The 24,126-nt window shown below is 36.0% G+C and overlaps 1 long non-coding RNA gene across 1 annotated transcript; it reads left to right on the top strand.

Annotated features, from left to right (window-relative positions):
• The first annotated feature begins 19,206 nt into the window (after positions 1-19,206).
• On the top strand, positions 19,207-21,501 carry LOC127171963 (uncharacterized). Its single transcript, XR_007828577.1, has 3 exons — positions 19,207-19,279; positions 20,232-20,325; positions 21,415-21,501. It is a non-coding gene; the product is annotated as an uncharacterized LOC127171963 (long non-coding RNA).
• Positions 21,502-24,126: the final 2,625 nt, after the last annotated feature.

Below are 24,126 nucleotides of genomic sequence, written 5' to 3'. Positions count from 1 at the left end.
ATCAGTGCTCTTTTCAGATATCTCATTTAAATTGTTTATACTGTGCTTCAGAATACAATTCATGAAATATGCTTAAAAACAATTTTAAACCATATTTCTTGCTGCACCGTGTGGTTATCTTGACCACTGCCCTAGAGCCAGTCTGGAGCCCTTTATTTTTTTATGATCTTATATCATAAGAATGCTTTAAAATCTTAATCTTAAAGCATGACAGCCAGTGCAGCCCAGGAAAGATCTAGCAGCATGGTTTGGTTTTCCATTAATTTTTTCCCCCCATTTAAAAGGCTGTATATAACAGCAACTGTCTCTCACTGTGCTCATACTGTGATGAAAGGGATAATTGGTTGCCAAACTGCTCATTTTATGGAGAAATCTGTTCAGTCCTGACTTGGAAAAAACGCAGCCAGCATTTCCACTTTGGCAGACACACTACAGAAGAAAAGCATTCCTACAGCTGGACGGTAATAATTGTTTTGCCATCAAAATTTTGACAAAGCTTTCCGCTCCAACCACTTTCACTTACAGCACCCTTGTGTAGCATTTCCTCAGCACGATTTCCAAATTATTTTGCAAACAGGAAAGGGAACATGTATCTAGACTTTGTGCCTCTAAACAAACAATTATTGCAGAAAACACACAGTATATTGTGTTGTATTCCTTACTTGATTACAGTGTCAGCTGTAAAGTTATAGACTCCATTAAAGCTTCTGCCTTATAGAAAGTATTTGTGATTTCAATGTGACAAATGAATTCAGTCATGCGCTTCCTCTGCTTCATCAGTTATCTTTAGTGTGATTGTTTCTAGCTACACTGTTGTTGAAGCACTTCATGGCCAAAAGTGTGTGGACATCTGAACACACCATCCATGGTTCTTTAATAGTAATATGTATTTGGTCTTTCTTAAAGGAATGGTTAACCAAAAAATTGACAATTTGTTGAAAATGTACTCATTCTCAGGCCATCAAAGGTGCAGATGAGTTTGTTTGGAACAGATTTTAATAATTTTAGAACTACATCACTTGCTCACTAATGGATCCTCTGCAGTGAATGGGTGCCGTCAGAATGAGAGTCCAAACAGCTGATAAAAACAACACAATTGTACAAAAGTGATCCACATGACTCCTGTCCATAAATTAATGTCTCGTAAAGAAAGAAGCTCTATGTTTGTAATAAACAAATTGATTATATCAAGACGTTTTTAATTTCAAACCATTGCCTCTGGCCAAAATATGAGTCTTTTATCCATACTGCTTTCTCCAGTGAAAAAGTTGTCTCATCTAAATCAGGAGTGAAATTGTTTTGTTTACACAAAAACAGTCCAAACAGTTCTAAACAAATATATTGATGGCTACAAACACACAGATTTTCATTTCACAAGATGTTAACTGATAGACTGGAGTCGTGTGAATGATTAGGATGTTTTTATCAGCTGTTTGGTCTCTCTTTCTGACGGCACCCATTCATTGGCCTGAGGGTGAGTACATTTTGAGCAAATTTTCATTTTTTTTGGTGATCTGTTTCTTTGAAGGATAAGTTTGGTGATATTTCAACCAACTATTTATTGTTAAAATGTCAGTATTATATGTAAATTAGCAATGTGTACTTTTTTCTGTGTTACCTACGCCCAGACATCCTTATTTATTTGTCAGCAGTCCTTTTGCATCATCCAGCGGACTTTTGACTGCTCTAGGGCTTTTGTTAAAACAACATATTGAACTTCTGCATTTTTGTGCTCCCTTCCATGGCCAGTCAGACTAACAGTCAGATATAATAGTCAACAGTTCGATATGGGTGTTAAAGTTTTCTATCTTTTTGGATAAGGGAATGCCACATCCCTATTTTCTGATTCTCTAGTTATGTAGCGTTCATTTCATTTTTTTTCACTGCATTTCCGCTGCATAGACAGCCAAGATTTATTTAAAGCCCATCTTACCAATAGTGAATTCCTCCTTTAACAGCTTCCAGTCTTTTTAAAGGCTGTCTGCTAGATGTTGGAACATGTGCTGGGATTTGCTCCTGTTCAGATGCAAGCATCAGTGAGATCAGGCAGTGATGTTAGGCATATTGGCAGCAGCTGTGCTGCTTAATATTTTCATTGAAACTGTGATACATTTCAGGATACTTTGATAGAACAAGTGAAAGAACAGCATTTATTTAAAACAGGAATGTAACATTATGAATGCTTTTACTGTCACTTTTAATCAATTTAATACATCCTTCCTGAATAAAAACATTAAAGGGATAGTTCACACAAAAATTGAAATTCTGTTATTAATTACTCACCCTCATGTAGTTTCAAACCTGTAAGACCTTTGTTCATCTTCAGGACACAAATTAAGATATTTTTGATGAAATCCGAGAGCTTTCTGACCCTGCATAGACAGCAATGCAACCATAGCATTTAAGGTGTGTCAAGGACTGACACGGAAGAGAAGAAATTGTTGAACAAAGTTGTTCTTTTTGTTTTCAAAATTTGTTAATACTTCACTATAGTTAGGGGTGGATAACTTTATCAACTCTTTATTATTCATGTAACAATACATATTTCTGTTACAGTTTTTATATGGCTGATAACATTGTCTAGTGCTCTTATGAGTATTTTTAGCATGATTTGTGAAAATTCAACTACTATACTGAATAACACAGCATTTCATTCTGTAACCTACTTGTTCTACAGATTTGTGTACTAGTGTTCAGTGCTACTGTTTTTGGCAGCGTTGATAACATTTCTGACATATAATATCATGATATTTTTTGCATTTCCCTTACCGAATGTTGTATCCTGTCAGCAATAACCTGTCCATGGGATTTTTTGAGTACTGTCAGTTTAAGTGCCGGCGATGCAGTGTTGCCAGATAGTGCTATTAAAACAAAGAGCGAAAAATAAATATAAATAAACCGAAATTAATTCAAATCTTTTGCAATTAAAATAAGATAAAGATATCGCTGAGCATAAACTGAAACTTCCTACTTTATTAATTTTCTAAAGTGTCAAATTAAGTTGGAAAAGACAAGTTTAAAAACACTTAGAATAGCTGGATCTGGCAACACGGAGGCTGCGCCCACGCTCTCACTCAGTCACAACTCTCTCAGTTGTTTCACTCCACCAGCATCTCGCAGTGATCATTTTCATACCACGGACGCTCGACATTCTTGCAAACTGTCTAAACTGAATTATACATGAGAGCAGTCATTCACATGAGGAGTTTAACAGCAAATTAGTCAACAATTAGAGAACATATTTTATGTTTGAACATGAAAAATCGGTGACCTCATAGCTGGCTACGGTTCTGGATCCACTGATGTCTCATGGACCACACTACCAGTCAAAAGTTTGGACACACCCTCTCATTTAATGTTTTTTCTTTATTTTCATGACTGTTTACATTGTAGATTCTCACTGAAGACATCAAAACTATGAATGAACACATATGGATTTATGTAGTAAACAAAAGTGTGAAATAACTGAAAATGTCATATTTTTCATATTTGATTTTTAGCTTTGATTACTGCTTTGCACACTCTTGGCGTTCACCTGAAATGGTTTTCCAACAATCTTGAAGGAGTTCCCAGAGATGCTGAGCACTCTCGATTGGGTTTAGGTCAGGTGACTGTGGAGGCCAGGTCATCTGGCGCAGCACTCCATCACTCTCCTTCTTGGTCAAATAGCCCTTACACAGCCTGGAAAAATAAATGATGGTCCATCTAAATGCAAACCGGATGGGATGGCATGTCGCTGCAGGATGCTGTGGTAGCCATGCTGGTTCAGTGTGCCTTCAATTTTGAATAAACCCCCAACAGTGTCACCAGCAAAGCACCCCCACACCATCACACCTCCTCCTCCATGCTTCACATTGGGAACCATGCATGTAGAGACCAACCGTTCACCTTTTCTGCGTCGCACAAAGACACGGCAGGTGGAACCAAAGATCTCAAATTTGGACTCATCAGACCAAAGCACAGATTTCCACTGGTCTAATGTCCATTCCTTGTGTTTCTTGGCCCAAACAAATATCTTCTGCTTGTTGCTTTTCCTTAGAAGTGTTTTTTAGCAGCTATTTGACCATAAAGGCCTGATTCGCGCAGTCTCCTCTGAACAGTTGATGTAGAGATGTGTCTGCTACTAGAACTCTGAGTGGCATTAATCTGGGCTCTAATCTGAGGTGCTGTTAACTTGTGATTTCTGAGGCTGATGACTCAAATGAACCCATCCTCAGCAGCAGAGGTGACTCTTGGTCTTCCTTTCCTGGGGCAGTCCTCATGTGAGCCAGTTTCGTCATAGCGCTTGATGGTTTTTGCAACTGGGGACACATTCAAAGTTTTTGCAATTTTCCGGACTGACTGACCTTCACTTCTTAAAGTAATAATGGACTCTCATTTCTCTTTACTTAGCTGGTTCTTGCCATAATATGAATTCTAACAGTTGTCAAATAGGGCTGTCAGCTGTGTACCAACCTGACTTCTGCACAACACAACTGATGGTCCCAACCCCACTAAGAAGGCAAGAAATTCCACAAATGAACCCTGACAAGGCTCACCTGTGAAGTGAAATTCATTTCAGGTGACTACATCATGAAGCTCATTGAGAGAAGGCCAAGGGTTTGCAGCGCTGTCAACAAAGCAAAGGGTGGCTACTTTAAAGAATCTAAAATATGAAACATATCTAGAGTTATTTCACACTTTTTTGTTTACTACATAATTCCATATGTGTTCATTTCATAGTTTTGATGTCTTCAGTGAGAATCTACAATGTAAATAGTCATGAAAATAAAGAAAAACATTAAATGAGAGGGTGTGTCCAAACTTTTGACTGGTAGTGTATTTTAACAAAGTCCATATACTTTCTGGGCCTTGAACGTCTCAGTTGCTTTTGTGTCTATGCAGGGTCAGTAGGCTCCTGGATTTCATTAAAAAAGTTTTAATTTGTGTTCCAAAGACGAACGAAGGTCTTACAGGTTTAGAACAACATGAGGGTGAGTAATTTTTATTTTTGGGTGAACTCTTCCTTTAAGTTCTTTCAATTTATTTATTTGTTTATGGGATGCCAGTTAATGGAAACTATTTGCCACTGTATATTTATTTGCTCATAGCGTTTTTTATATTGTTATGTTGTGGTTAGGATACGAATAGGCATGTCAAAAATACCTTTATAGTAGTAAAATGTTATAATACAAAAATATGTATAATATAATAGATTTGTAAATGTCAGAAGCTGTGCATACATAAATTCTTTTATTTCCGCTGCTGTTTCTATGGCTCTCGCTTTGTTCACAGAAGCTGATCATGCTGGAATAGAAAACGATCCTGTTCTACAGTAAATGTTTGCATAAGGAGATTGCATGGCGGTGTGCATGATTGTATGCACCTGTTAGGCAGCTGAAAGAGCCAAATGTGTTAATTGGAACGAGGTTTCTGCACACTTTTGGCCATTTTTAACAAAAAACACGTAATGAGACCCCGGCCTCAGTAGCGTTTTTGTGCCGAGTGCTACGGCACAGAAAAACTTCTATTAGCGAGCAGCTAATTGACTGAAGAATATTTTTGAACGTACTGAAGTTCAACTTGGAAAAAAGAAACCACAGCTCCAGGGAAGTATCTTGTGTGGATTCAACAATAAAACGCTCATTTGTGGAAGAGGAACAAGCCGGGGTGCAAAAAGGCTGCATCAAAAGCTACTTTGTAAAGATAGGCACAGGCCTCAGAGATAACTGTCTCGTCAGGAAGTTACGCCCCTGCGTGAAAGGAATCTAGACTCCATTGAATCCCGAAAAGGAATGAATGTACAGCAAATGGCTGATGATTTCAGACGTAGAATCTGCGGATTAGTCTAGATACCCCTTTCAACCCATGACTGCCAGAAAGGCCTTTGCTCGAGAGCCGCTTATGACAAGTCTGCGTGCGTTTGAGGCTGGTAGCCGAGTCTCATCAGTGGGAATTATTCTCATCCTGACACGCTGTTGTAGACATGTTTTCGCTAATCAGACGCTAACACGAAGCAGATTTAAGAGGATGTCAGAGCGGCGTTATACACCGTCGCGCGTATGTCTCCCTCTCCGCGTCCCGTCTGCCTGTCACTAGCTGTTGTCAGGGCTGAGAGAGTGCTGTTAGGCTGTGTGCTGATGTACCGATGTTATCCCGCCTTTATCTCACAGCTGTCTGCGGCCTTCTCTTCCACTGATGTCGGATTGGCAGCAGCGATTGCAGCTGGTTCACGTGAATATGGTTGGTGGTGTTTGTTTGTGTGTGTGTGGGGATGTTTGTGTGCAAAGACCATCTGCAAATCCTTCTTATCCACTCGTCCATGACTGTATTTAGTTCCTCCTTAGTGGGTCACTTTTCTATGGGTGCATCCGAAAGAGAAGGCAGCTGCCTTGCTGCCCTGTCAGTCAGTGCTTTAACTAACCGTGTTTATGCCTGAACTTTCTAAAGAAATCGGCACCACAACATCTCATTTGATGATCTTAAACAAAATTTAAGTGAGCATTAGAAACAAATGTAATGATTACACTAATAATTCTTGTAGACATAGAATCGTACAAAGTGCGTACAAAAATGTCAAAGTGCCATTTTTTTCCTTTCAACCACTGAATTGCTCACAGGGAACTGACCCTTTGTAGGGAACTTGACTGACAGGTGATCTGACCAATCGTAATGCCAAATTCGCAATTTTGTCCGACAAACAAATCAGATAGGAGAGTAGGTTAATTTTGTTGGACTTAAACTTAAAAAATGGTATGTATTGACATCTTTCTGCGGTTAAAATAAAATATCTTCTGATGTTCATTCATGTTTACTTCATGCTGTAACTAGTAAATAGAAAAAGAAGATAAGATTTGCCACGCCACAAAACAGTATTTATTGTTTGAATTTCTTTAAAAAATGGCAAAATGTAAAAGCTGACGCCTGCTTTGTCTTGTCTGTAGGCGCGTTGTCAGTGTCCTCTTTGCTCTGCAATGTATTTTTCACTGCGTGAAAAATGCGATTTGTGGCATGAGAGTGGCATGGCTTGTCGGACATAGCAACAGTAACTAAAGTAGCTAAAAAAAGAAGCTACTTATAGAATATTATTTCAGTGAATTATGTGTGTACAAAACACGTTTAAGAAGTAAAAGGTGAACTGACAACCAAAATTCATTATATGGAGAAAAAAAAAACGTATATAGTATAGTCTTTTAATTCATATTTTGAATCAGCTTTTATTTTTCTATTTTCAGTTTTATTTTCAATTTAGTTTTACTTTTCAGTAATTTTGCTGTGTGTGTTTTCTTTCAAAATTACTAATTAGGTTTCTTCTTTTTATTTAAGATTTGTAATTCAGTTTTAGTGTTTATTTATGTCCATTTTCCTTTTTATTTTCAGTGCTTGTTTCAGTTGGTTGTCAATGGAGTATTTATATATCATTTTTATAGGTAACTTCTGGCTTATTCCTCTCAGCACGTCTTCTTCTTGGTGAATGTTCACATTTGTTTCCGGAGGTCGCACGTCTTACGTGGATGTTTAAAATTTGAAAAGCGGAGCCGCTCATGGGCATCATTACATTAGAGATGAGTTTCGACAGTAAAAACCAAAACCAAAAAGTTGTTATCATACGGATTACTTCATCAGAGAATATTTATTTTTCGACGTGACTTACTTAATTTAAAAGTAAATATTTTAAGCTCTCAATACATATATTGCTTATGTCTGTAAGGCATGTATTCGTGAATCTCCGGTTGTTTTCTTTACGTGTCTGTGAAGAGAAGTGATGGCGACCGAGACACCAGAGAGCGCTCCCTGCTTATTTTAAACTTTTTTTTTTTTTTTTTTTTTTACAAAAGCACATTGTTTTCTTGTTATTATGATGTTTTCATGTCTGCGGGTTGAAGTGACACCAATGACGTGATATTTAGCCCCTGGAAGGTGTCTCTCACATTGTCCCAAAGCAACATTAAAATAGTGTAGATTAGTGTTCAACATCGTCGTCGCCGATGGCCTTGTAGGCAGCGCGCCAACATGCGCCGCCATTGCGCCCCAGGTGTCTCGTGTTTGAGTCCCGACTTGAGGACCTTTCCCGATCCCACCCCCCCTCTCTCCCACTTTACTTCCTGTCAATTCTGATCTTTCCTGTCTCAATAAAAGGCAAAACAATAGATCTTTAGAAGTTTAGTGTACAGTGTCAGCGTGAATAGCCTTGTGGTTAGTGTGCAGACATATAGCACAACTATGCTCACGACGACCCGAGTTCGAATCCCGTTTTGAGGACCTTTGCCAATCCTGCTCCTCTCTCTCCGCCTGGTACTTTCCTGTCATCTCTCTACTGTCCTGTCCATTAAAGTCACAAAAAAGCCCCCTCCAAAAAAGATTAGTGTACAATGTTTTATTTATTTTATATATTTAATACTGGGGGCATCCAAGTTATTTAACATATTTTAACTTTTTTTTTTTTTTTAAAGTAACATAGTAGTTACTTTCCCTGGTAATTAGTTACTTTTATAATGTTGTAACTCAGTTACTAACTATTTGTGAGAAATAACTAGTAACTATAACTAAATGAATTTATACTGTTAAAATGTCTGATAAGCCACTTTTACCTTTCAACCAATGACATATTATGTTATTATTCCATTGATTAACATAGCTTGAGTCTCTGCAAAAACTCTGCAAATTCATTCAAAACTCCCAAATAATAACCAATAGCTGAAATAAGAACTTTCTGAATGTTTTTGTGGGTTAATTATGAATACAAAAACCCAAAAACGAAGTGGCAACAATGATTGTAGTGTCAATGCCAAGTATAACAAAAGGTTTATTGTAAACCAATGCTTATTACTCACAATCCTTGCATATTATCTTAATAGAATATGCTATCATTGTTGAATCAATGCCCACTGACCTCAAATCCTTTTCTGTTCTTCACAAATGTGTTTATATGTGTGTGTGTTTTCGTGCTTGGTTTCCCATGCATATCTACGCCATTTATTCTGAACTTTCTCTACTTACTCTTAAATTTAATTACATGTTTAAACAAGCAGCTATTGTCGAGTGTTTGTCTCACTAACAGGGTACGGATAGTGAAAATGTGTACTTCAGTAGGCATCTTTGTCTTCTGAGTTGTGGAAAATAAACCTCTTAAATTCCGATAACACACAAATTAAGTTTTCAGAGCTATTTCCTGTTCCGATTGAGTGGGTTTCTTGATGCGCTTCCTCAGCATGAAAAATTAAAGGTATTTAAATGAGAAATTCATTCATTAATTGAAGAATATTTAGTGATTTATTCAAGTGTTTATTATGGAAGTATTTGTGCATAAAGATGTGTCTGTGACAGGCTGTTTTTAATAACAATAAGATTTTAATTTAACATTAAATGAAGTTGGAAAAGAAAGCAAAATGTTACGTAATGCATTTTGTATTTAGTTTTTAAGCATGCTGTAAGCTAAAGAAACTAATTTTATGATACCAGCTCTGAAATATATTTTTGAAACAATTTCACAGGCACCTTCAAACATTTTACCCATTTCCCTTTCAAATATGTAGGAGCTGTGCTTGTGTGTCTGTTGCTTAGATAATAGCTTCCTGGGGATATTACTAAGATGTCTGCAGAGTGACCTGACTTATGTTTTGTAGTTTTCCATTATGGCAGTGGTTGAAAGGAAACAATTTGATTATGCCTTTTATTTGTTTGCTTTATTGGTACATGCGGCATACTTGGATGGTAAATATGTCTTTCAATAAGGCTGATTCATATTATATTTTCCAAAATGGTCACAAATATCCCACTGTGAGTAAGGGATAACTATACAAGATCTCTTATAGTGAGTGGCATGTCCATCCTTTGATGTCCTGCTGTGGGTCATTCATAAATCGTAAAGAATAAGCCTTGAGCTTCAGTTGGGGTATTTTGTCATCTCTCCGCATGAGACGGTAATGGATCCGCTGTCAGACTGAGCCTTCGGCGCATCAAAGGGATTCAGGTATCAGTCTAGTTTGCATGTGTTGTTGTGTTTTGGTGGTGTTTGACAGGTGAGAGACACAACGGGTCGCATCCTTCGCCTTTGGTGACGGAGCGCAGATCAAGAGAGGTAGGCTTGCATGAGTTTACATTTGCATGAGGTGAGGATCTGCATTACTCTCTCCTGAGTTTCATCTTTTGTTGCTGCGCTCATTAGTCAGTCAGAGATTTTAAATTGAACATGTCATGGGCTTATTCTTTGGTCCATTAGGACATTAATTAAACAAATTATTGTAATGCTTTTCACATTTCAGAACATGAGCATTCATTATTTCTGACAGGTGTTTCTGTTTCCGTTTCTGTTCTTCAACAAAGTTATGTAATAAAAAATGAATAGGTTTCTTGAAATAGTGAAGGATTTCAAGTGGTCTAATTAAAAAAATATATTTTGTGATTTTAAAAAAAGTGTCTTAGAATACTTAAAAAATAATTATAACTGACACAAAGTGTCAACATCAAACATATAACATTTAAAGTAAATTAAAAAAAATAATAATTTATTAACACAAACACATATAAAGAATAAATTACCTGTGACTGTGGTTTTTAATTGATTGTCTTAAGACAAGATTAATTGTATTTATTATTAGTTACATTTTTAAAAATTAATTGTATTATTATTATTATTTATTTAATATTTTTGTGTTTTCTATTCATTGTATTTTATATATGCTTAATAAACCCTTATTTGACTACAAAATGCTGCAGTTGATAAATCAGAATAATTTTTTTAGAGGGCAATTTAATAAAAACATATACTGTATTAGCAGTCCTTTGCATTCATTTTTAGCCACACTGATAAAAAATTAGTTAGCATATGCATTTTCACTATTGCCTTGTACTTTATCTTATTCTAATTGGCAAAAGCTGGTCTCGGCACAACTTTAACCAAAGCTGTGAAACATGGAAAAGTACACTTGATTTATTATCAGCCTGTGTTGGAGCACATATGTGTGTGCCGTAAATAAAGTCTGAACTAAATTGTTCATAACATGTCTAAACTAGTTAGTCTCACATCTTGAACATTGCAGTGCATTGTCTACATCTTCCAGGTAAATACTGCACTTGTTTAAAGGGGACATCGGATGCCCATTTTCCACAAATTGGTATGATTCTATAAGTAGGGTGACCATATTTTAGTTTGCCAAAAAGAGGACAGTTGGGGTCGGATGCCAGGGGGGTAGCTGAGGGGGACTAAAAAAACCCCAAAGTAGCACAGTGACCTTATCCATATCAAAACTCAAAATATTTCATTTCCATACCTAACATGTATATTTTACAGTCACCCTTGTGCAGACTGATCATAAACACAGCTAAAAGGATTCCTACTAGTGGTCATCACAAATCATCTTGCACAGTTTTATCACAGGTAAAATTCAAAATGTTTCAATACAAGCATTTCAGTCAAATGTAATTTATGCAGTATTTCAACATTTAACCCACAGAAGAAAATCAACCCTTTGCAACAGTTTAAAATCAGCCCAATTCTGTGCAAAAATGCAGATTTGACAATCCTGCATCCAACATAAGATGCAGGAATCAGATTTAACTGATCATGGGTCAAGACAAAAGTAAGGAGAGATGACTGACAAATCATGCTAGAGACAGCAAATACATAGCGCCATGTATGTTTCGTGACATATTTGATGTGAAATGTCCAATGAGTGGCCACTTTTTTTCCCAGAACAGATGAACGTACATATGGTACAATACATTATGACGTTGATTTTGTATGTGTCACCACAGTTCTGACTTTAAATGTGGTGCTATAACTCTAATGTGCCATGATGTTTTAAAATAATGTACCATCTGCACTACACCTAAACCTACCCAATAATATGAACAAAAATGCAATTTTAGCTTGTTTTTCAATCTTTCAGCTCTTTCATCGTGAGTCATGTTTTTCACAGGATTCATACCCAAGGATTCCACATCCAAAGTCCAATTCTGTACCTGCTGAGCTACCGAGCAAGCTTGTTGCGTCTTGAAATATATTACCCCCTCTCATTGAAATCGCTACATGATTGCCTAATCCAGGGCTGCCCAAACTTGGTTATGGAGGGCCGGTGTCCTGCAGAGTTTAGCTCCAACTTGCCTGATCACACCTGTTGGGAAGTTTCTAGTATGCCTAATAAGAGCTTGATTAACTGGTTCAAGTGTGTCTAATTGGGGTTGGAGCTAAACTCTGCAGGACTCCCCACTCCGACACCTAACCCTTAACCTACACTCTAAAAAATGCTGGGTTAAAAACTACCCAATTTGGGTTATTTGGCAACCCAGTGGTGGGTAAATATTGGATAGAACACATGCTGGGTTATTTTGACCCAGCTGGTTGGGTTAAATGTTTTTACCAAACATGCTGGGTTATTTTAAGTCAACTATTGCTTAAAAACTATTATATTGCTGGTTTAAACTGAACTGGAACTTATAAAAAACACACAGAATTACTAGAGGCAACAGCAATAATCAAAAGATGAACATTTAATATTAAGCAAGAACACATGGACAAAATACAAGACAAATTGAATTTATTTGGGTAAATACAGCATAGTTTACAATATTACACACATTTAAACTTGTTTAACAAGCATTTTAGACATAAAAAATGTAACATTTAAAAGTAGCATTTTAATTTTAGTGTATTCAACCGTTCTCTGTAATCATTTTTTACTGAAATATCACATTTCTTGAGCCGGTGAAGGGCTGCTGTTCACCAGGGTAACTGTGAACTTCAGACTGCGGACTCGCGTTTCACTCATTGCTGAAAGATGCTGTGACTGACTCCAAAACCTGCCCACAAACAAACTGTACTGACATTAGAGAGAGCATATTTTAACATCTAATTAAATTAAACTTAGTGCTATGATGAATAAAATCCATTTATTTTCCAGGCAAAAGGTGTTTCCATCATGCAAAGTGAGTGCTGCTGAAGCAGCTGACTGACATCTTGTCCTTATGTTGCATTGCATAAAATAATACAATTTACAGCACAGTAAAGACTTTATAAGTTAAATAAAATGTATACAAACCTTTATTTCGCTGAAGAAGTACACCAAATCAGCAGCGCCGAGAACCGCTCTCTCCTGTAGAGCCAGCGCTCTGACCTTAACTCAGCAGCTGGGTTGTTTCGTCAGAGATAGGCTCAACCCAGCGGTTTGTAGAAAAAAATAACCCAGCGTTAAAAATGACTCAGCAACTTACTTACAGAAAAACTACCCAGCACCTGGGTAAAAAATATTAAAAATAACCCAATAAAATGACCCAACAAGTTTAAACCCAGGATTTGGGTTAAAAAATAACCCAGCACCTGGGCAAAAAATATTTAAAACATCTAAAAAAATTGACCCAACGGGCTGAACCCAGCATTTTTTTCGAGTGTACTAATATTAGGGAGGGTCAGAAATCAGCACAACACTGGAAACATGATTACAAGTGCTCGCTGTTTCATTGTCTCTAGTTTTAATTTCTGTTGCAAACTGCAGTGATATGTACTAATTGGTACGTATCTGGCGTCTTGTGAAAATGTTCCCACAGGTACGTTTTCATCATGTTAACAGGTAGCATAAAAAAGTGAACTTTGCATCCAATGTCTCCTTTTACTAAACATGTACAATTAAACAGAGACATTTGTTATGACCCTTATTATTTATCGCTCAGTCTTAATTAGTGATCTGATTTTTTTTTTAGATGTTTGATCACAATGCAAGCTCATTATCACATCATGATTTCATCACAGCCTTTAGTCAAACAGTCTTTGGTGGCCATGGAGAAGCCAGGAACTGGAGGGTAGTGTTGATGCCTAGAGTTGAACTACCATTGGGCAACTACAGAAATCAGTATGCCACCCCGCCAAGATGGCCTTGGGGGAGCTGCAGCTACAACCTGAAGCCCACTGCTAACCTTGAGCAGCTGCATACCAATACAAAGAGGAATGAAATGTGAATATGAAACCTGCATCTGTCATCTACTTGCATCTAAGTCCTGCAGGTAGAAGTAGAGCATGTTTAACAAAACGTCTCTTTAGCGATTTTGTTTATTCCACCTTGTGATTTGTAATCTTCATTCCATTTATTTGGTCTGATATTTATAGCAAGACACCAAACGCCTACATTATCAAAGTAACAGCTGTTTTATTTCTCAAGTTGCCCTTTAATATTTCTGATGAATTTGCTTAGCACATTAAATGAGGTTGCAGATTAATTTAAGTTCCCTGTAGAGTTGTGTGGAGATCAGGTTACTCTCAGTCAGGGATCATTTTGCTTCCTTTTTTCCACAAGGATGGATTTGCTCTCCTCCCAGACCTCTTGTTCTTTTTCATTACTGCTATCATACCAGCTTTGGAGAGCCCTTGACACTTCATGGCTGAAATGTAGCCAATCATGAAAGATTCAGTGTCTGATATTGAGGAGAATAAGGGTGTTCTGAGGTCGCGCTATTCCTGGAGGATGTGGGCGACGGCGCCCTGGGAAGCACATGTAACCTGTGATTCACTTTCCACAGCTGGTGCTTCATGTCCCCAAGGCTGCTCAGAGGGATTTGTGGCCCTCAATACAATTCAGGTTCAGCGTTATCTGGGATTTTAGCGACGGCCTGCGGCAACCGTGAGAACCTATGACACAATCTGTTGAAATTATAATTCTCCACCAGAGGGTCAACGTTTTATTCAGGGATGTCTGTAGGCCTCTCAGAATTCGTGAGGATGTCAGATGTTCAGTTCTTACTTATTCCACTTCAGACCTCAGATTTGTTGTCGTCCTACAAGCACCGTGATTCACCCTTGGTAAATGAATAGGTTGTCGCTGGGTTTCTACCCTCACATTTTCTGCCATTTCAGTTTGCACAAGTGCGAGGAGGGCTGAAGTCTGACTCATAAACTCCCGATTTGAGTGACAGCTCAGAGGAGTAAGTGAAGCATGGCTCTTAAGCTTCCTCTGTGGACCTTTGGCCTTATTTTATTCTATAAAAACAGATATCATGTCAAACTCCTCTGCTAGAACAGCTACGAATAGCCTCTTTCATGAAGAAAGACTCTTATATCTATTATGACCTATTATCTATAATTTTCATTTAAATAGTCTCAACATCCAAAGAACTATTGCAGCGCACAGCACAGTCTGATTTGAGAGGGAATGATTTTTTTGAACCAGTTCTTTTTTGGGGAATCATAAACATAGAGCACAATCAATGTAGTCTGATTTATGATAAAATCGCTCTCTTGAGCAGGTCCTTTTAAAAAGACTCACAAGATTTAAGTTTACTCCAGACTTTTTTGTTGTATTGATTATTAGATCTGTTAAATAATTTACGGTTAAAGCTACTTGTGAGGTCTTTTTCTCAAAATCTGAGAAGCAAGACACTCCTGCAAAAAGTTAATATGCTCTAATATGTCTCATTTGGGACTTTTCTTTTCTGCAGTCCCTGCAAGGGCTCTTATTGATTTATCAGTGTTATATTGATTGAAGAGTCAAATCTAAAATTTATGATGGTGAACAGCCTAAGTTAATCAGGCTTAATAGAATGAATGAATCTTTGTTAATAGGCTTCAGCAGACTGTGTAATTACCTCTGACAGAAACAAGTTCAATGTGTGAAGCAATTAGAGGCCAGGGAAGAGCTGTAGGGAGTTTAACACCTTATGTACACAGGCGTATACACTGCCACATCCTTAGCGCATTGTCTTCTACTTAAAGTTAAAAAACCTCTTTTTCGCTTCATCTTGTTCTGATGGGATGTGTCACTCGCCTGTATATCCTCTTCCAGATACAGAGAAAATCTCTCATGCTGACTGACATTTGGAGTGTCATCTGTGATCCAGCTTCTGACGCTCTGGGCAACAGGGCAGATACCTGTGTGAGATTCATCTCGGTGACACAAGGGACACTTCAGCTGTTGGTCCGAGCTCAATAACACTGTGAAGATATCTTTGTGTGTGCTCCATAAGCACAAATACCATGGCATTTCATCACATATCTGGTGTTATTTTATTTCAGTAAATAATTGCAATGATAAAACCTTGAAAGGGAGATTGAGTGAGGTCCAGATCTTTGGGATTTGATTCATGCCGCTGTCGCCTTCCATGTCTGCAGAAAAGAGCAAATGAAAAGAATTAATTTCTGTCAGATGGCCAGCTTCTCAGCAGGCAAAGGCCATGCAGTTCCGATGAGGGATATTTTTGCTGCTTGTTGAGTAGCACTGATGACCAAGCGAAAAGACAGGCAGAGGCTGGTGGCATAAACCATGTTTATCTTTCTCCTTGCAAAATTCAATAAGGATTTAACATGATCGATGTAACAAATTAGCTTACATCTGATGAGTTATCTGTAATAAGTTTAATAAGCACTCATTTTTTTTGTTTTGATGTTTCTTTGTTTTGATTCTTCTCTAAATTCTAATATTTTTAGTTAAAGGAGAAGTCCACTTCCAGAACAAAAATTTACAGATAATGTACTCACCCCCTTGTAATCCAAGATGTTCATTTTCTTTCTTCAGTTGTAAAGAAATTATGTTTTTTGAGGAAAACATTTTTTCCATATAATGGACCTCTATGGTGCCCCGAGTTTGAACTTCCAAAATGCAGTTTAAATTCGGCTTCAAATGATCCTGAATGAGGTTGTAAATGATCCCAACTGAGGAAGAAGGGCCTTATCTAGTGAAACGATTGGTTATTTTCTTAAAAATAATACAATTTATATACTTTTTAATGTCAAACGCTCATCTTGTCTTACTCTGCCTGAACTCTGTTGTTTTTTCCGGTTCATGACAGTTAGGGTCTATCGAAAAACTCCCATGTTCTCCCTCAAATTCAAAATCGTCCTATATCGCTGTTTTACCTTTTTTGTTAAGGGTGTTTGATCTTCTTTGCACGTTCACTTTGCAAATACTGGGTCGGTACTTCTGCAGCAATGTAGGATGATTTTGAAATGATTTTTGAAGTTGAAGGAGAAAATACGAGTTTTTCGACATACCCTAACTGTCTTGAACCAGAATAAACAGAGTTCAGGCAGAGCAAGACAAGACGAGTGTTTGAGATTAAAAAGTATTTAAATTTTATTTTTATATATATTTTATATTTTTTATATTTTATTTTTATTTTTTTTAAATAAACAATCGTTTTGCTAGATAGGACCCTTCTTCCTTGCCTGGGATCATTTAAAAAAGCATTTGTGACCGTTTAAATCCGCATTTGGGATCGCTTGAAGCCGCATTTAAACTGCATTTTGAAAGTTCAAACTCAGGGCACCATAGAAGTCCATTATATGGAGAAAAATCCCTAAATGTTTTCCTCAATAAAAAACAAAAAACATAATTTCTTTACGACTGAAGAAAGAAAGACGTGAACATCTTGGATGACAAAGGGGTGAGTACATTATCTGTACATTTTTGTTCTGGAAGTGGACTTCTACTTTAATGTATTTCATAGGGCAGGTTAAACATATTGATTTCCTGACTTTAATCGATTCTCATTTTTACTAAATAATATTGATTCTTAAATCCCAAGAATCGATTAGTCTACCCTGTTTTCAGTTGAATGTAGTAGTGCGCCTCCCGTCCAATAAATCACAATAACCTTTGTGATTTGTTACTTTGATGTGAAACAAAGTATCATATTTAAAATTCTGTCCATTTTATTACAGTGTTTAATGTGAAGTGACAGCTCGCTCTAGTGCCTTAGTTCAAGAGAAGCGGCAGCACGAAGTGCAAATGTACTGTTAGTCTCCTTCGCTTTAAAAGCAGTTTCAGCATGAAATAAACATGAATGAACATCCGAAGGTATGTTAAAAGAAAGAGTACAGCTTACCGAGTCTCATGTAATTGCTCAATCAGTGTTTCAATCGCAGAAAGAAGTCATTATAAAAGCTTGTAAACAATATGTCACGTAACATCATGAAACCTATTTGGTGACCATAAACTCATTAGTCAGCTAGAAGATGAACTCTAGAGAGGAGCATTTTGCTAAATATATGCACCATATAACATATTCATTATAATTTTTGCTGTTCTTCCATGTTTAATTTATGTTTGAGTAAATCCGTCAAGTTTTTAAGACAACCACCACTTAAATGTTTATATTTGTTGAAATATAATTATGTAATTGTAACTTCATTAATATAAAAACTTCATTAAGTGTAATTTAAGCATTTGTATACAAATTAGTTCATTTTAACCTTCAATATTACAGTAATGTAGTACCAAATGACTCGCATGTATATTTACAGCATTAGTTGAGAGAGATTTTTTTTTTTTTTTTTTTTTTTTGAGAAAATTTGCCATGTACTTTACCTAATAAAATGTAGCTTTACCTCGGATCGCAAGCTTGTGAATCAGAATTAAATCGAATCGTGACATTTGTGTCAAAACCCAACCCTAGTATTTCCATGTTTTAATAGACCTCCTACATATTTAATGTTGTCTAAGATAAACTTTTTTTTTTTTTTACGAATTTATTACCATTATTCAGCAAGGATGTTAAATTGATCAAAAGTGACAGTAAAGACATTTATGATGTTACAAAAGACTTACAAAATGAACTTTCTAATCAAAGAATCCTAAAATAAATAAATAAATAAATGTTAAGCCGCACAACTCTTTTAAACCCTGATAATAAGAAATGTTTCTTGAGCACCAAATCAGCATATTAGAATGATTTCTGAAGGATCATGTGACACTGAAGACTGAAGTGGCTACTGAAAATTCAGCTTTGCCATCACAAGTATTAAAGCTGCAAGCAGTGTTGAAAGGACCCTCGCATCCGGGTTCACCGCCAACTGGTGGCTTCAGGAAAACAAAGTTAATGTAAAACAAGTAATTTCCTGTTGCCAGCAAGTGGCACTATGATTATAACTTAATATTGGCCTTCAGATGTGTTCAGGTCAGGACTCTTATCGAACAGGGGAAGTTTGGGGCAGATCGTACATTGTATGTTTGAGTTACAACAACTTCCATTTCCATGGCGAAACATTGAATTTTGACAGGCCGCCACGACCACGCCACACTGTAAAAACTCCAACTTGCAAATTGTTCACTCAGTTTAAAAATGTAAGTCAAGTGGACACATTTTTAAGCAAAATGTTGAGTTTACACATAAAAACAAGTTAACTCAATGTTTACTATATTTTTCTCAATGAACACAAATAAGAAAGTTGAGCAAACTCAGTATTTTTATTTCTTCATTTGAGCGGTCAACTTGACATTATTGCGCATGCGCAAAGTGCCGTCGCTGAACTATACACGGAGTTTACTGCTTCAAACATAAACAACGATGGCAAAGGGAGTGGATGTCTTCTTTTGAGGTAAGTTCTTTCTGCCCAGATTTAATATAGAAAGTAAGCCAAATAAACTACACAGTTAGGTTTGTAAATGTTCTTTAAAGAAAGAATAAACATTGTTGAATGAAGTCTGGCGGCTAACTAGTTAGCTAGCTTTGTTTTTCCAAGCACGATCAGCTAACGTTAGCATTTGCAAGGTATGTATACAGATATATTTTTATAGATACAGTTCAAATGTCGATTAAACGAGTATATAATTAACCAGATAGAGGTTAATTATGTGTTGTATTTCGTTGTGCTAGGCGATATAACTTACTAGTTTATCTGGCACACAGTTTGTTGTTGTTGTTGTTGTTTTGTTTTTTGTTTTTTTGTGAATCCGCGATACTGGTGCATATATGTGAAAGTGCAAGACGTGTAAGATGATAAACGTGTTTATTGACACACAACCGAAGCGTGCAGAAAATATGCGATCACAGATTCATCTCTCTGTAGCAGCTTAGTTCGCTTAAATTGTCAAATACACATAAAGTTATGTCAAAATGTGATTATTTACATAAACAATCACTTGTAAGTCTGAAATGAGAGTCAACGGCTGAGATAAAATCGCCTGTGTGTCAGTAAATTTGATCCGTGCATTAACGTTAGCCTCATAAACCTGCTGATATTTGTTCCGTTAATGTTACAAAAAAATAAAAAATAAAAATAAATAAATAAAAAGCTAAGACAACACTCACTCCTCTTGACTGAACAAATTTAGCAGCTTCAATAAGAGTCAGTTTATTCCATACAGTGAAGATATGCAGTATTTTTTTTATACATGTATTTTTTGTATTATTTCTGACTTATTTCTGTACTGGTAAAAACTAGTCCTTATCCAGAATTTTATTATTATTATTTTTGTTATGTTTTAAACATTTAATGTCAATATTTAGTAGGAAATATATTTTTTTTTTTTTTTTTTTTTTTACTGCAGGACACAAAGCCAGAGGATGTCCACACCAAGGGTATGAAGATGAGCATCTTAACTATTACTGGAAGATGATGTTGTCATCCACTCAAACCTAAAGGTGCCTAGGATGTAGTACTAGAGACGCAGATTGTGTTGGAATATATACATGGCCTTACCACTGCTGTTGCTGTCCTCTTTGGCTTAATTTAGATCATCCAAAAAAATGAAAATTCTGTCATCATTTACTCACAGCCATGTCCACATCCAAACCATAAGACATTTGTTCATCTTTAATACACAAATGAAGATATTTTTAATGAAACCTGAGATATTTCTGTCCATTCACTGAAAAACTATTCACCTAAAATTCTGATGCTTCAAAATGTTCATAAAGAGATTGTAAAACAAATACATAAGAATCGAATGGTTTAAACAAAGTCTTCTGAAGAGACGTGATCACATTACACATCACGCATTTCACACTAAATGCTGCTCCATCTCTGCAAGTGCTGTGAGTTTGAGCCTTATATAACATGTATTAAAAAAAACCCCCAGAAATTGTATTATATTTTAGTTTTCTATACAGTGATAGCTTAAAAGCTGTCAATTAGCACTGCATTATAAGTACACTCTAAAAAGATGGTTCTTTAAAGGTCTATTTAGAACCGAGTTTAGGTTTTTTTTTGTTTTTATTCCTGGCTTTTTAAAAAAAAAAAAAAAAAAAAAAAATTGTAACTGTCAAAACACCTCATTACTCATTTTCTGGACATCAACTATCCAGCTACACAGACTATCAACACAGTTTCAACAGGTGAAGTTCTTTCTTACAATGTCTATAAAATGTTAACTTTCATATTGTAACTTGTTTCCCATTGCCAATAATGTCTTTTTTTTTTTTTTTTTAGGTTCTTTTTTGTGTGACCAGCTCTGTTTGGTTAAGGATACTCTCTTCTCCACTAAGTAATAGAGGTAATGAGTTTATTTCACTGTTAGATTTTTCTTAAAATTATTACTTGAGTCTATGCTTAAGTGTTAAAGCTATATAAAACTATCCTAAGATCCCACTTTAAATCACTTTTTCTTTTTTTAATATTTTGAAGGGCATACTGCTTATATGTCAATTTTTGCTTATGGCCTTCATAAGCATAATTGTTTTTACATAAACACATGGACACTCTTTAACTGTAAACTCAACTGTGTATTTCAGATGCATCATATTCACAACCTCATCATCTGCAGAGAAACTGCCACTCAATCACACCACATTGATGGGCTTAAAGGCATCACAGAGGATCCTGAAATTACATTATTCCTGGAAATTTTGTCATTTATTTTCTATTTCTATTTTTACTTTCTGATGTATTTTTTTCATGTTCATTGTCAACTGTCATTTATTATTTGTGTTTTTAGAGCATTTTCATTTTTGCTTCAAGTTCATGTCAATTAAAAAAAAATAAAAGTACCTAACTGAAACTACATGCTGTTTTGTTTAGTTTTTGTGTGAGTGTGTAAAACCCTAATACAGGCTAAAATACATTATAGGAAAAACAAAAATGTTAATAGATAATATATGTAAATAATATTAATAAGTAAAACTAGTATCAAAGGTATAAATATACTAATATTAATGAAAATAAACTATTTTCAAATGTACTATTTTCTAAATCCTATTTCATGCATCCCTACAATTGCGTCTCTTCAGGAGACTTAAACTGCTCAATTCATATTAACTTATATATTTATTTAATTATTTATGATCTCTTTATGAACGCTTTGAAGTTTTGGGTGAACAGCCTTTCAATACAGAAGTCTCTCAAATTTCATTAAAATATTTTAATTTGTGTTGAGTGTGAACAACGGTTTAGAACAACATGGGAGTGAGTAAATGATAAATTTTCAGAATAATTTTGGTTGAATTATTCCTTTAAGTGTTGTGTTAATAGTTGAAATATTTTGCTTCTTGATCCAGTGTGTTTGTTGCATTATGGATGCGCCAAAATAATAGATGGAGCAAGATGAACGTTTAAAATGGCGGTAAAGTTTAGCTTCCTTTAAATTATATAAAAGTTTTTTTGTGACTTTTGATTTAAAACTTTACTTAAGGCTGCAGAATTTTAATATTTTTAATGTTACATTTTTCTGGCACTTAAAGTCACATCCTAGTTACATCATAGTTTGAGTGGAGAAAAGCTAAACTGTGTTCATTTTGCAGAATGCCAATAAATATTTTCTGTAATGATGACAAAATCTTGTTTGTGTTATATTTACAGTATTGTTCATACTGCATGCATTTGTATTCTTAAAGGATGTGGAGGAGCATACAGTGTGGCTTAGAGTCTGGATGTAAGATTTAAAGTTATACATTTAAATAGTAAAAAATGCAGTTGAGTTGGCTTAAAATACTAAAGCAACCGGCTGCAAAGCTTTTTTGAGGTTACTGAACTTCAAGCAAAAAATTACTGGCACAACTTAGTTCTTGAAGTTCAGTAAACTCAAAAAAGCTTTGCAGCTGGTTACCTTAATATTTTAAGTTGAGTCAACTTAACAATTTAAGTTAATCTGCTGCAAAGCATTTTTGAGTTTACTGAACTTCAAGAACTAAGTTGTGCCAACTCTGACTGGTAGTTCACTCAACTTCACTGAAGTTCACTGAACTTTTATATATGAGTTGGCACAACTTCCCTCCTTTAAAGTTGAGTAAACTCAAAATTGCTGTGCAGCAGATTAACTTAATTTTTTTAAGTTAACTCAACTTTTTATTTTTTACAGTGCATTTAATAAAAACTCAAGATCTTTACAATTTAACATTGCAAAGTCCTTTAGATTAGACAGACCAATTATAATGTTGATGTCATTAAATCGCTAGGAGGAATTTGTTACAGTGTAAAACATGTCACTTCCTGTTGCCAGCAGGTGGCGCTATGACCATAACTAAATTTGGGCATGTAGATCTCTTCGGGTCAGGAGTGTTATCAAACATGTGAAGGCTGAGCAATAACAACTTTCCGTTTCATGGCAAAACATCCACAGACACGTCCTTCAACGAAAACTCAAGATCACAAAGGGCAATAGAGTACACTGACCAACCCTGGTGTTGATCTGATTAAATATCTAGGAGGAGTTCGTTTAAATACAATGCCTGAAATGGCAAAAACAGCACAAAACTTGAAGAGAATATTCAAAATAACAGTCTTCCTGTTGGGTTTCAGACTTCGTACCCGGAGACTTTTTTTGTAGCTATTAGTGTGTTACATGTGTCTACCAAAGTTCGTACATGTATGTGAAACATAGCTTGAAGGGCAATTCATTGAAATTTTATAGGTGGCGCTGTTGAGCCATTTTGCCACACCCCCTTCTAAAACCCATGTCAGATGTAAATATTCACCACTTTTGTTGTGTGTGCAAAGTTTTATGAGTTTTCGAGCATGTTTAGGCCCTCAAAAATGCGATTCATTTTGGAGAAGAAGAACAAGAAGAAACAGTATATGACAGGAAAGGCAGGAGTAGACAGCACACTCATTGAAAAATAAAAGCGAGTAATTGCTCATTATTGCTGCTGTGCAAAAGAAAGTCACACCTTTTAATTATAAGTCAGTCGCTTTATTGCAAATTCTCTAGAGAGAACCTGAAAAACAAGTATTGCTTTTTAAGTATGATTTGTACTAAAGGATCAAAATGACATCATTTTGTCAGACTGAACTGGCTTATTGGCATGTTACTTGTATTAGTGGACATAGCTGCCCGAGGGTGTACAAAAAATGGCAGCCAAGTGGACGGTCCTATGTCTTTAAATTAGCTTTACACTGGGAGTTTTTTTGCGAATCAAGTGTGCAAATATGAACGCTGCACTGCTCAGGCTGCTTGAGCGAGCTCAGACTAATCTAAATGTGTGAGAGCAGCTGGGTAGCTCAAGAAAGCC

Source organism: Labeo rohita, chromosome 10 (genome assembly GCF_022985175.1).
Source record: "Labeo rohita strain BAU-BD-2019 chromosome 10, IGBB_LRoh.1.0, whole genome shotgun sequence".
In the NCBI taxonomy this organism is placed as follows: domain Eukaryota; kingdom Metazoa; phylum Chordata; class Actinopteri; order Cypriniformes; family Cyprinidae; genus Labeo; species Labeo rohita.
The sequence above is the reverse complement of the archived record's forward strand: the minus strand, read 5'-3'. Positions and strand labels throughout refer to the sequence as shown.